The sequence below is a fragment of the Aegilops tauschii genome, chromosome 5 (genome assembly GCF_002575655.3).
Source record: "Aegilops tauschii subsp. strangulata cultivar AL8/78 chromosome 5, Aet v6.0, whole genome shotgun sequence".
NCBI classification, from domain to species: domain Eukaryota; kingdom Viridiplantae; phylum Streptophyta; class Magnoliopsida; order Poales; family Poaceae; genus Aegilops; species Aegilops tauschii.
Window position 1 is genome coordinate 160,666,887 of NC_053039.3, and position 15,266 is coordinate 160,682,152.

Below are 15,266 nucleotides of genomic sequence, written 5' to 3' on the forward strand. Positions count from 1 at the left end.
TCAGGATTGAATTTGATGCCTGTTTCTCCTTCCTCCTCGTGAAACACCATCTGATCGAATAATGTGCTCGCATATGAGTGGGGTTTCCGCCCATCAAACACTTGTGGCACTTCAAGTTCCTTTTGAAAGGGGTACCACTGCTTCTTGAACTCCATCCTGACAATATCTATAAGGGAAAATGTTTCTGTAGCATCTCCTGCTTGCTATTTACTGTCATTTTGCTTGGTAAAGAAATTTGATCTAGAGTCGCTGTCCCTGCTGCTACTTGAACTTCCTCCTACTTCATCTCCATCAGAATTGTTTGTCCTGCTGCATCCTCCTGTATTGGCTCCTCTGCCATGGTCCTCATCATCTCCATTTCCATCATTGTTTTTCTTGCCTCTACCCTTCTCGACTTGGTCCTCACTGTCCTCATCTTCACCAACTTTCTCTGTCTCGTCATCTTCAGCTGCCTCGCTTTCCGGCACATCGGCCTTGCTTACCTCTTCCTCATCAACTTGGGGGGCACTGTCGTTCCCTCCTTGCACATTGCCACTGTCCTTGCCACTGTCATCCTTGTTTTCTATTGTTTCATGTGGCTTCTCACTATCCTTATCGGCATCATCCTCGGCAGAATTGTGTCTGACATTGCCTCCATGACTGGTGTTGTCATCATCATCATTTGAATCGTCATCTCCGCTATCATCCCCCGAGTTACCACTATCTTGTTCTGATTCATTGTCTTTGTCGTCGTCCTCATCCTCGCTCTCTTCGTCCGACTTGAATGATTATTCATCCTCACTTGAGCTGTATTCAATCACTCTAGGTGTTGCTCGCTTCCTCCGAGAACTGGTATGTTCACTTACTTGTGGGTTAATGTCTGTGTTCTTGCTTGAGCCAGGTTGCCCCTCGTCAAGCTTCCCTATGCCCACTACGAGCTTCCCGATAGCATGTGACATTTCAGTGCACATTTCATGAACCATTCCTGTTATCCTATTTTGCTTCTGCACACCAAAAACAAAAAACATAAATACGTGTCAGATACTAAACTCATTGGGATCAGAAAAAATCCAAAATGCAGTGAGAAAACATATAAAGGACTTTCTTGCGATTGGAATAGTTGTCGTAACTTTCAGGCAACCTAGCTGCAACGAATTTTGAAATGTGGTCCAAGCTTCCAAACAAACTGTCGTTTGCACACCGTGAAAATTCAGTCTTGAGCTGTTTTCATCAAAACAAAAAACAAGGCGAACAAAATGAACACCATATGATCAACGCCGTATAGGTCAGAGTATAACTTGCATATGTTTATAGTATAAATTGCCCTGGATTTCACTTTGGATTTGCCATGTTTCGATCAAAGAAAAGGAAAGTAGTACATTATGAAGGTTGCCCTGTTTTGGACTGAAAAAACTGACAGAATGAACTACACACTTCCCACTATTGTATACAGATTTCCCATTGTTGTCTGAAAAAATGGCAAAAACATAACAGTCATAGTTTCAGGATCTAGCTAGGTTATTTGCTATGCACAATGCAGTATTGTTCTGAAAAAATGTAGGCAAGTTATGTTCTATTTCCAGGCAAGTACTGTAATGTAATGTAATGCATGCAAGTTCTGTTCTATTTGCAGGCAAGTACTGTAATATTTTTTTGGGCAAGTACTGTAATGTAATCAACATGCAATGTGTTGTACTGCTTGGAAAAGGAAAACTATTACCCCCAATCATATGTTTCTTCCACAGGCAAGTTATGTTGGTCCTAATACTATGACTTGCCTTGACCTGTAACAATGTGTTTGGCATAATTTGTATAAAAACTGTTTCTATTTTTATCCTATAAATTGTTTTTTACAAATTAATGTGTGTTTTGGTATTAATTAATTCTTGAACGAAAAGAACTTACTCGCAGCTTGCCATACACTCACTACTAGGAAAAGGCCTACTAATGGCGCACCTAATTTGGCCATTAATGGCGCATTAGTGGTGCGCCATTAGTGCCACGCCATTAGTATATTTTACTAATGGCGCACCACTGGTGCGCCATTAGTATCTAGTATACTAATGGCGCACCCCAGATGCGCCATTAGTATATACAACAGTGTGCCATTAGTATGCCTCCTAGGGGGCCATGTATACCCAGGTGCTTTGGCATACTAATGGCGCACAACAACAGGATGCGCCATTAGTAACTTCGGCATACTAATGGCGCACTGTTTAGTGATGCACGATTAGTATCCTTTGGCATACTAATGGCGCACTATGATGTGATGCGCCATTAGTATGAATATTAGGTTTTTTTTGTTTTTTAATTTTCTGTTTTTTGCACAGGTTACAAAATGTATAATTGGACAAAATATAGACAGCACACATCAACAACAGATTCATCGAATACAATAGAAGATTAGTCTCTGAATACAATTCATCATTTTAGTCTCCGAATACAATTCATCATATTAGTCTCCGAATTGAAAAGACCGAACAAAGATAGAACATTATATTACAAGTCTCGAGACCGCGAGTTTGTCTTCACATTACAAGTCGATATCGATCATCTAAACTACCATCACATAGAAGAGAGCTGCGGTCATCACGATGAGCATCATCACGATGAAACTCATCTTCATCCGGTTCCTCCAACGCTCCCTCCCCTCTCCCGCTAGATAGCGGGCGTATCTAGATTCGGCCTCGGCCCTAGTGGCGTACCCTTTGTAACTGTTACCGCTGAATCGGTGAACCTGTCTCCGACACTCCTCCCAGTCGTTGTAGACTCCGTGAACCTTACCCTTGTACACGACATACCACGGCATCGCTATGCAGTAGCCAAACGAAACGTTAGTACCAATTCACAGACAATACATAAGCAATATATAAGTATGCAACAGAACGATCGGAAGAGAAAAGCAAGACATTAATAGCATCGATTACATCTAAGTTGAACGACTCTCGAAACCAAAGAGACATACTACAAGTTCATTAAAGTTTAATTACAACATGAGCCAATCGATGTTTCAGAACTAGACACAGCATCACTGCTTTCGACTCGACTCAAGGGACCGGAGCGTGGATGAAGCCGCCGTCTATCGTGGGAGTCATGAAACAACGGGCGTTGTCAGCCTGCATTTGTAGGATTGTGTCGATGTCACTGTTGGATGGTTGATTTCTGAGGTAGAACTGCCCCGAGGTACGAAGGACATCTTGATGGATGATTTCCGCAAACTCCGACTAGATGCGAAAGAATTCTTGTCTGATGTCCGCGTCCTGGATTGCCGACATGCTCGCGGCCCAATCTTTGAGTCTACTCGGTAGCAGAAGTTGATGATGGTCCCGTACGATCGCCCGCATGTGATGGATGGCGTAGTAGGCACCCTTCTGACCGCCAGGCGGCTGCTTGACGCAGCAGAACATCGTATTGTGGGAGAACACGTGCTTGCCGTACTTACGAATAGGCCTGGTGAAGGTGCCTCCAGATTTGACGTAGCCGGGGAGAACATCATCAAGAACCTTCTTGAAATTTGTGTAGTCTATGTTCGACTGACGGTCCGGGTCAAAATACGTGGCCATGGAATATTTGGGGCTTAGGAGGATGAGCGTGCAATGTGTGTCACTGCAGAAAACACGGAATGTTAAAAGAAAAACGATCGAAATCTAAGAATTCATATGTTACGGGGCGGTTGAGGGGAGGACTTACTCGGGAAAGTAAGGCACGAGGAAGTTATCCTTATCTTGGTTTGCCAGAATGACGCCTTCGAGGTAAGAACTAGCGACTTGCCGGTCCCCAGCGCTGCCCAAGATCTTGGCACGCATGTAGAAGGGGTCGACTATCACGATGTCCGGGGTCTTGTCGTGAATGATCCGCATCTCCATACTCAGCGAAAATAGCCGAACGAAGGTGTAGTGTAGCGGATGAAGGTTCAACATAGCGTGGATGTCATCAAACCGCAGGACGATCGTACCCCCGATGGAGTTATCCACAAAGCCCTTGCCCTCTGGCACCTTGGCCGCGAAAACCGGGTATGCCACATCCTTCTCTCCGAGACGCCGCTTCTCCAAAGAAAGAACACTGTCATGCAGACTCCGCATAGCACCGGTTGCAGCATCGAGCATATTTCTCGGTAGCATCGGCCTACCCGCCACATGCACCCTCCTCGAGATATCCTCAGTTGAAGGTGGCCCGTCCTGAGCACGGATCGTACTCGGTGCCGGCTGGCCCGCACCCTTGTTAGTCTTTCTTTTGTGTGCCTTCTTCTTCTCCTGTAATGGGACCGAGTTCTGCTCACAGACCGCCTTCTTGAGTGTGTTGGGGCTGATCATATTTCGCACCTCGCCTATCTGAGGCTCGGTGAAGTCGGCAGCTGGAGGCGTCTCCTGAGAGCTGAACTGCAGACGACGCCTGTTGCAACTTGGCTTCTCCGCGGTACCAGCTAGATCGCACACGTCTTTTGTTGGGTTGGGTTCTTGAGAAGGGGGCCCCATGAAGTCGCCACCGTACCCACGATCGGCAAAGTACTGATCGACGTTGGCAAATGTATCGTCGTCGTCGTTGTGATCCTGTGCCATATTCATGTTTGGATCCAGTGGCATAGGGATGTCCAGCATCGTTGCGGCGGTCTTGCCATGGGGCCGACTTGGCGCCGGCACGACTGGCGGTGTTGTCTTTGGGGTGGTGTCCCCTGCCCCCAAACGAATCTGGCTCTTCGGCCAAAGCAGGGGCCAGCTCAGGCAGGCGCTGAGGGTCATCACGTCATCATCGTCGGCCCCGATGGGTCGAATCGGAGGTAACAACTCGTTGCAGCCTGGCAGCACCCGAACCAGTTGAACCCTAAACAAGTTGGGTGGCATCTGGGTACCGTGGAACAAGGGGTTGCCCGGTTGAACGATTTTGCCCTTGGCGACATCGACCAACTCGTTGTTCACGAAGTGCAGGAGAGTGCACGGAACGTCGGCGGCGCCCTGCGAAAACATGTAGGGCGTTAGGGATGCCCAGTCAAAGGCAAGGAGATGAAGTTCTCGACCGAGAGAGGCTTAATTAGTTACCGTGATGATGGCGTCGAGCTCGGCTAATGTCGAGGCACCGCCAATGGCGGGCGTGCAGTTGACGGAGGGGCCGCTTTCTGCAGATGTGCCGGCCGGCGTACACCCGGGTGCATTAAGCTCCCGTGCCGGCATCGGAGACACCAATGCCGCCTCCGCCGGAGACACCAATGGCCCCGCCCTCGCGTTCTGCGAGTTGCTGGCCGTGAAGCTAGGAATCGGGGGCGGCCCCTGTTGGCCGCCCGCAATCCACGCACTAATCCCCTGGATCAAGGTAGGCACAATGGCGGTGATCGTCGCTCCGAGTTGTTGTTGCACTTGCTCTTGGACAATCTCCGGAATCCGCGCCACCTGTGCCCTGAGTTCTTGAACCTCGCGCGCCTGGCTTTCCGAGCTGGTCTTTTTCTCCTTTCGCCCACCAGTGTTATAGTATGACGACCATTTTGTCGACAAGCCTTTGCCGGCCACACGACCAGCTGACGTCGGCTTTCTGAGCTTATCCTTGTTCTTCATTACATTCAACGCCCTATTTAGAGTGGTGTCCCAAGGGTTGCTCTTAGTCGACCCCGCGCTACTGCTTTCAGTCGCCTGCGGAAGGAATGTGAACCATTTAGAAATTTGGCTTCATTAATTAGAATGCAACCATATGGAGCTAATTACGCGGGGGTGTATTCCTTACCAGAACAAGCTCAAGCGCCCTGGTCTTCGGATCCGTGGTAAGCTCCTTTGTTTTCGGGTCCTTCTTGTACCGGGCCCTGACAAAGTTCCTGGTCTGCTTGTCACCGTATTTATCGAAGAGGGGCGGTAGGCCTTGCTCGGCACGGTCCGCCTCCTCCTTGTCCCATATAGGCTCCGCCACTCTGTAACCGCCGGGACCGAGTGTGTGTTCCCCTAAGTTCAGCTCCCGCATTTCTTTCCCCCACTTACTTGATTCGGAGTTTGCGGTGCTCGAGCAATTGATCTTGAAGTCGTTGTAGTCATCTTCGGTGATCGAAGGATTTTTCTCCTTGATCTTCTCATAACTCTCACCTTTCTCGATCATTCTCTTCACATTGCTTTTCCAAGTAGACAGGGCCTTGCTCATCTTCGTGAGGGCAGCATTGTTCACTTTATTCCCTTTGAGGCTTGTGTTTTCAAATTCAGTGGGGAACTTGTATCGTTCGTGCAGCTTCGTGAAGAGGAGGTTGCGCAAATTCCCTCGGTTAGGATGCCTCAGGTTCTCGGTGTTGATCGAGACGGTGCTCCGGAGAATGCACCCGAGCTGAAGCGAGTACCCCTTGACTATTCGTTCGGGCGCCGTTGGATTCCCGTCGGAGTCCACTTCAGTAACTTCCTCCTTGAGGGTGCGGAGCACGGTCGGGCGCCGGTCCTTCCGTTGCCTCTTCGGTTGGCTGCCATCTGTGCGTGCGCCGCCATCATCAGTGGTGGCATCCTCGGCGGCACCATCAGTGGTGGCATCAGTGGGGTCATCCTCGGCGGTACCATCAGTGGTCTCAGGATCGGTGGGGAAGGCGGCGTCCTCATACAAGTGAGGTTGTTCCTCCATCTCCTGGGACAGCTTCCAGAATGCCTTGACGCCCGAACCCCCGGCCTCATCGTTGTTGGCCATGTTTCTCTCTAAATAGGAACAAAGTTTGGTCAAAAAGTTGGTTATTGTCAAGGAACAAGATCATGGTCTCATCATTTAGGGTTTGTCGACACCGAGGCATCCTAAAAGCTAAGCTTTTATCATTGAGGGTTTTTCGACGCCGAGGCACCCTAAAAGCCTAAGCTTTCATCATTTCGGTTTTTATCGACACCGAGGCACCCTAAAAGCCATGCATTAGTCACAAGTACGCCGGGGCACTTGATCCTACTTAATTAACTACTAAGATACCCCGGCCCATGCATTAGTCACAAGTACCCCATATGTCCTATTTTTAGCAAAGTCATGCTAAAATTCACAGAAAATTTCAGCATGACCTTTGCTGAAAATAGGACATATGGAGTACCCGAATTTGCCGGAACGGAAGTTAATCGACATTCCGGCAAACTCAAGGGCCTCTCGGGTGGACAAGGCAAAAAAGGCCTCCATCACAACATGGAAAATACATTGGCATGTGAAGAGGTGAAACAATATATGCATCTCCAAGCAGTATCATTCAACATTTTGGACAAAACACTACAAGCAACATGAGAAACTGAAAACAATTGCTACCAATGAATCTACACTTCTATAACAAAATAAATCAGAAACTTAGTCTGTCATCATTAGGCAGCCACCATTAGTTATTCCGTTATGTTAAAGCAGAAATAGAAAAATAGACTGCAAACACTAAAATCAGAAACAAATCCAACTGTACAGGCCAATGCATATAGGAAAAGTGAGGGGTTGAACTTCATTTTTTTTAGGTTTTCTTGGGTGTATGAGGTCTGCTCTAATTTGTTTTGAAAAGTGAACCTGCTATACTGGCCAATGCATCTAGGAAAAGTGAACCTGCTGTACAGGCCAATGCATATAGGAAAATTAAGTCATGGAGAGTTGTTCATGATGTTCCTTGCCTTTTTTTGTGATACATAAGGTAAGGTTCAACAGCTTCAGAACTTTTTCTGTGATACAAATACTGCTTCAGTTTAAGAACATGTCTTAGTTCTGAATTCTCTTAGAGAAAACCTACTTCAGAGCATCAACACAAGTTGGGATACACAGCCAGACAGACGCACATGAACATAAATGGCTAGTTTAAGCGTGAACCGCATCATACAAAATAGAAGAACTTCACTACACAACTGAAACTCAATTAAGCTAGTTAAATGGAGTTCGTCTACTCACTAGCAGTACTACTAACTGGCAGTACTTAAACAAGTTAAGCTACTCACTTAAGCTAGAAGCTACAAGTTAAACACATTTTACCAAGATTGGCTACTGAAAGATTGGCTAATTTCATCCGAACTGTCAAACAGGTTTTGCAAGAAGCAGTCGTGTTTCCAACAAGCAGAAAAATAAAACATCCGTGACAGAAGTTTCATTTCTCAATATATATGTACCAACACATTAATGATTAATAAAAGTACAGATAGACTCCTCAAAATACTTGGGCCAGATGCTGCACCAGTGCTATAGAATGATCAAGGTATAGTGCCACAAGGTTTTACCTAATCTAATTTTCCACCCTTCCCTCTGTTTGAAACCTACACTTGTTAACCTTGCGGCAACTATGGAGTTTTGCAGTATGCTGGTTTTACTTACATGAACAAAATTTATGTTGGGAGCAGGGAGTATCCCTGCTGTACGTGTCAGAAAAAATATGGTTGATTCTAGAGCTAAGTTGATACTCCAAGAGGTGTTCTACGCATGGGAGCTCCATTTAAATAAAACATAGTATGCAGTTCCCAAACAAAATGTACTCAGGAGTCCAAAAGCGAAGTTCAGAGACAGATTGTTGTATTAGGAACATACACATGAGAATGTCATGGCACCACGAACCCTACAAATGCAGGCTACTTAAGCAATTAATTTAGGAGACCAGTACTACGACCCTGTTACAGACGGCAATTCCTCTACAAAAATGCAGTGCGAAAATTCAGTTAACACACTGTCAATACATTCAGTTTGAATTATTTCTCATGGCGATCCTCAACGAAATCTTATGACAGAACTACCAACTTTATAAACCCAAGATAAACCCAGGAAGAATTAGAGAGGGGGAGGTCAAGGAGGGAGGAGCAGAGAGGGAGAGGTGGGAAATGGAGGCGGGGGTGATTTGGATGGGGTACCTGCGGGCGTAGAAGACGGGGGCGTCGTCGGGGACGAAGACGTCGACGCTGTGGATGTTGGTGGTGGTGCGACGAGGTCCGGGAGGCGACGAGGTCCGGGTGGTGGTGGTGCTCCGAGGAGACGAGGAGAGCGGCGCCGAGGAGACGAGGACGACGGGGCGGCGGGGCGGCGGCGTCGGGAGAGGAGAGGGCGGCATCGCGGCGTCGGGGCGTCGGGGCGGAGACGAGGACGACGGGGCGGCGTCGAGGCGGCGGGGCAGCGGCGTCGGGAGAGGAGAGGGGAAGGGGATCGAGGGCGAGGGCGAGGGAGAGAGAGGGGATAGGTTTGGGCCGGGGATAGGAGAGGGGAAGGGGATCGAGGGCGAGGGCACAATACTAATGGCGCACCACCCCTCGGTGCGCCATAAGTACATCCATAGTAATGGCGCACCTCACCCTGGTGCGCCATTAGTATTTTTTTTGATTTCTGCTCGAGCCAACAGGTTATCTTCCACCTGACCTGATCCACACCAAGTTCCCTCTACTAGCTCGACTGGTCAGCAGCCAGTTCTCACACCAGGAGGTCCTGGGTTCGATTACCAGGCTCCACAATTTTTTTATGCATTTAAAATGCTGTTTGATATTTATTTGTGTTTAAATATGTTCAAACTTGTTTAAATCATAACAGTAATATTTTTTTATAAGACAGTAATAATTTTTTAAAAAATATCATCAAACAGTAATGCCGGTGGAGCGGGGGAGGGTGCGCGGGGTGCGGGGGGGCGGTGGACCGGGGGGGTGCTCGGCGGCGAGGGGGACCGGATCTGGCGAGGTGGGATAGCGATCGAGATGGAGGGGGATCGAGATCGAGTGTCCATGAAATTTAAAAATATTCATGATAGTTCAAAAAGTGCCCATGAAATACAATCGAGAAATGAAGGCTACGATTTAAATACAATCGGTCTTAGCTAGCTATCTGTTCACAATCTTCTTGCCCTTCTTTTTCGCAAATGGAGTTCTTCTGTGGAACGGACGTCCTTTAGGTAGGGTGGTCCTTCTTCTTCTTCTGGTGTATGCTGCTACTTCATCATAGTCGTCATGTTCGATTCTCGGGTCGCCGTACTTGTCGAAGTCTTGCTCATTGGCTACTCCATCCATTCTGATGATCTTCCTTTTGCCTCTCCTCACGACAACACGACTGAGCTTTGACGGGTCGGTAATGAAGAAGCATTGGTCCACTTGGGAAGCCAGTACCCATGGCTCATTTTTCGCGGTGACGTTTGCGCCTGCGTTCTTGGATTTGGCTTCGGGTATAACCATGGTGGTGAAATACCGGTCTTCTTTTAGGACGCTCTTGGCCCATCTGACACGGAACATCGGGACCTTCTCTCCAGCGTAGCTCAGCTCCCAGATCTCCTCGATCCTTCCGTAGTATCTGTCCTTGTCGTTACCGGTGTAGGATTCCATCGTTACCCCGGAGTTCTGATAACCATCGCTCTTCATGTCCTTGGCCTCGGTGTAGAATGTGTAGCCGTTGATATCGTACGCCTCATAGGTCATCAGGTTGTGCTCGGCGCCCTGTGACAAGGCGAATATGAGTTGTTCTTCCGCGGAAGAATCCTCATGTAAAGGGTACGACAGAAGCTTCTGCTTGAACCAACGCGTGAAACATGAGTTGTGCTCTTTGAGTATATCTTCGTCCTTCCTCTGTTGGCCTCGGTCATTGTACGTCTTCTTAATAAAGGTTTTGTGCTCTACCACCCAAGGATCAACCACGTCTATGTGTTGTAGCGCAACTAGGTTTGCTCTTTCAAAGTCGGCGAGTCGACCCTCGAAGTCGACATGCATTTCGCGGTGACCCTCACGGTGACCCCATCCAGCGAGCCTGCCGAGGTGCCTGTTGACGGGCAGACCAACGGGGTTCTCGATGCCTAGATAATTCGTGCAGTAGGAGATGCACTCTTCGGTCAGAAAGCCCCTGGCTATGCTTCCCTCTGGACGTGACATGTTGCGAACGTATCCTTTGATGACACCATTCATCCTTTCGAACGGCATCATGCTGTGCAGGAACGTCGGCCCGAGTTGGATGATATCGTCCACGATATGGACCAGCAGATGCACCATAACGTCGAAGAATGCGGGCGGGAAGTACATCTCAAGCTCGCATAGTATCACCACGATCTCTTCCTCTAGCCTTGTGAGTTGCCTCACGCCAACAGACTTTCGAGAGATGACGTCGAAAAAGTTGCATAGGCCAAATAGCGTTTCACGGACGTGCGCGTCCATGATCCCACGGATTGCAACTGGAAGTATCTGCGTCATCAGCACGTGACAGTCGTGAGACTTCATCCCGCTGAACTTCAGCTTCGCTAGGTCTAGGTATCTGCTTATCTTCCCCGCGTAACCGTAAGGAAGTTTTACTCCTACGAGGCAGGTGAAAAACTGCTCGATCTCCTCCTGACTTAGAGTGAAGCACGCGGGAGGGTAGTCATTTTCGGTCTTCTTGGCCTTTTTTGCCTTTGCGACGACTTTCCGTGTCCTGCTTCGCCTCATCATCATCATCATCATCATATATAGCGTGAAGCTCCTGCCTGATGCCCATTGATTTCAAGTCTGCCCTTGCTTTCGGCCCATCTTTGGTCCTCTCTGGCATGTTGAGCAGGGTACCAAGCAGACTCTCGCACACGTTCTTCGTGATATGCATGACATCAAGGCTGTGAGGCACACGGTGGATCTTCCAGTACGGCAAGTCCCAGAAAACAGACCTCGTTTTCCATACCTTCAGCAGCGGCTTTGGCGCCTTTCGCTTCTTTCCCGGCTCTGGCGCCTTTTGCTTCTTTCCCGGCAGTGGGCAGTCTTTCCAATTTTTCAACAGCTCGTCTATTTCCTCGCTGCTCCTCGTACGCGGGCGTCCTCGGGGTTCGGTTTCACCATCGAATAGATCCTTGCGTTTTCTCCACGGGTCATCGTCGCGAAGCCACCTTCGATGTCCCATGAACACGGTTTTCGAAGACCCGGGATCTCTATCTAGCTGGCGATACGTTGTGTCATCCATGCACCTGACGCATCCAGAAAATCCGTGTACCACCTGCCCCGCGACATATCCGTAACCGAGATAGTCGTGCACCGTCGTGAGCAGCACGGCTCTCATAGGGAAATATTCTTTCTCTGCGGCGTCCCACGTATTGGCTGGTTTTCCACAGCGTGTCAAGCTCCTCTTTCAGCAGCCCTAGATACAGATTGATGTCGTTCCCTGGTTGTTTCGGTCCTTCAATTAGCATACTCATGTGAATGTACCTCCTCTTCATGCACAACCAGGGGGAAGGTTGTACATCCACACAAACACAGGCCAGGTGCTATGTGTGCTTCTCTGGCTGCCAAACGGATTGACTCCATCGGTGCTCGCGCCCAGCACGATGTTCCTTGGATCGTTCCCAAATTCTAGGTCTTCGAAGTTCAACGCTTGCCACTGGCTCGCATCCTTAGGGTGACTCAGCATCTTGTCTTTTTTATCTATCTCCGGATCATTTGCGTCATCTTCTCGCTTCTTCTCCTCCCTATCCGCGTGCCAACACAGGAGCTTTGCTACCTTAGGGTCCGCGAAATACCGCTGCAGACGAGGAGTGATCGGAAAGTACCACACCACTTTTCGAGGAGCTTTCTTCCTCTTCTTGTATCGAGTGACGCCGCACACCGGACATATGGTAGACTCCGCGTGCTCGTCCCGATAAATGATGCAATTGTTCATGCACACATGGTATTTCACGTGCGGTAAATCCAGAGGACACACGATTTTCTTCGCCTCCTCCAAACTGGTCGGGCACTTGTTCCCCTTGGGAAGACGTTCGTGCCAGAATGACATGTTCTCGTCGAAGCATGCGTCGGTCATTTTGTGTTTTACCTTCATCTCCAGAGCCATGAGCGTTACTTTCAGGCGGGTATCCTCGGGCCTGCATCCTTCATACAATGGAGTAACCGCGTCTAACTCAAGTTGATCCATCTTGGCTTTCTCTCGGGCGGCAGCTCTTGCGTTATCCGTCTGCATGAGAAGCAGCTCTTGAATATGAGGGTCCTGCACCCAGCCCATCGATGGTCCAGCGTCGTCTGCTCCGCCGGCATCATCATCTTCATGATCATGCCCGTCGTCTGCTCCGGCATCTTCCTCATCATCATGTCCTGCATCTTCTACATGATGACTGTGTACAGCATCACTGTCGTGATCATCTCCTGGGGATTCTTCGTCTTCTCGCCCGCCCGAGCCGCGGTGGTTGTCTTGCTGCCCTTCCTCATTTCTTGCCCGGCCCCCATGGACGACTTCGTAGTCATCTTCATCACCTTGCCACCGATAGCCATCCATGAAACCACGCAAGAGCAGGTGGTCCCGCACCTGCCCGGATTCCGGGTCCGCAATAAGGCTCTTCAGCTTTCATCTTCGACACGGACATCTTATGTCCGTCTCGTTCTTTTGAAGCATCTCGGCCTTCGCAGACCTCAAAAACCTATTCACGATGCCTTCGGTCATCATGCGGACCATGGTCGCCTGCGGGGTAGAGCAAAACGATATTTTAGAACCAAGAAAAAATTTGGCATGACTTTCCCTAAAAATAGGACCAAAAAGAATGCTTAATGCCAAAATTCTCGCCGAAACGGAAATGAATCAACATTCCGGCAAAATATTGGCAACTATCGCATTTCAAATACCGGTACACCTCCAAACACAAACACATATGCAACACCACAAACATATGCAACACCACGAACATACATAGATCTAGCTAGGCCATAAAAAGTGCATGTGCACATTGTTGTAGGGAGAACAACATAAATATAGCTTCCCCCCTTACTTACCTATCAAAACAAGGTAATTTAACCACTTAAATTGAATGAATCTATGGTGGAAATGAGGTGAAAAAGAGGAGGCACCCGAGACAAGGAGGAGGTGGAGAGAATGAAGTGGGGAGAAAGTGAGTGTGGGTAGGAGAGGCTGTCCAAAATATCTTGTTGCTGCCCACTTACTAATGGCGCACCAACTCTAAATGCACCATTAGTAATCGAGGTTACTAATGGCGCACCTTCTGGTGGTGCGCCATCAGTAGTTTTGCAAAAAAAAAACATACTAATGGCGCATTGTTCCACAGTGCGCCATTACTAGTTTAAACTAGTAATGGCGCACGGTGGAACAGTGCGCCATTAGTAGTTTTGCAAAAAAGGGAATAAAAATATAATAGAAAAAAAGACATTAGTGGCGCACTTTCCGGCAGGTGCGCCATTACTAGTTACAACTAGTAATGGCGCACTGCGTCTGGATGCGCCATTAGTATGTTTGGACAGGCGCACTAGTTAATTTATTTTATACTAATGGCGCACCCTGGGCCAGGTGCGCCATTAGTAGTTTCAACTCTAATGGCGTATCAAAAGGTGGTGCGCCATTAGTATATACTAATGGCGCACCGCTTGTCAGGTGCGCCATTAGTGTTAATCCCATCTATAGCCCTTTTTCTAGTAGTGACTCCTGGACCCTTCCTGTCTTTCTTCATGACTTTGGTTATTAGATCATCATTCCAAATGCGTGCCCTTGGAAGTGTAGCAGGTATTGGTTCATGAACAACCAATGAATCTAGGTACAAAATCGGTAAAGGTTTTAAATTGCAAAAAATATTAGGAAACACATGGCTCTTTCATGCTCGTATTGAAAAGGAAAAACTATAGAAAATAAAACACATTAGAAATGATTTTCTTCATACTTACAACTAGATGGAAAACACAGCAGCAAACAGCCTTCTTCTTGTCACCAAAACCCATGAATGCCAATCTTAGTTGATCAATAACAAAGTCGCATATCTTGGTGTCTTTCATAGCACTTGTGTTGAGAATATCAGTGTAACACCTTGGTGAGATGCTCAAGCTTGTGGTTGGGGCAAGGAAGCAGGAGAATGCAACTGCCAACCAAGCACGGAGGAAATTGTCATCGCACGCCCCATTCATCTTCACAATCATTTTACACCATGAAGTCAATGTAGGGGCGTTTTTTCCCTCGATCTTGAAAATACTGTTGAATTCCCTTATAACACCTGGATTCATTTGAAAACATACTTTCCGGCCAGTGTTGGGAAAACCCCATATCCTCCTAACACTTTCTGCTTCTACTGGTATTTTGCCTCTATCTGGTATAACAATTTGAGACTTTTCTGCGTCGTAGTGTTTCATGATCCGCTGGCCGAGATCACCGGGCATGCTTGTAGTTGTGATATCCAACAAGCCCCCAAAGTCTATGTCTCTGATAACATTTTTTAGTCTTCGTCGAGATCTTTGTTCAACTTAAATAGCCTTGCAGGTGATGACCTATTCCTAGGACCCTGAAAATTTGACAAACTAAAGTTATTTCTACTGCAAGAGCAAAAAACATGGGGGGGGCGCACTTTCGAAAAAGCATATACAGGAGTTGCTTACTGGCAACACTGATTTGCTTAAGCATACCTAATAAGTTAAAAAAACATCAACGGGTTTCTCTCAATATAC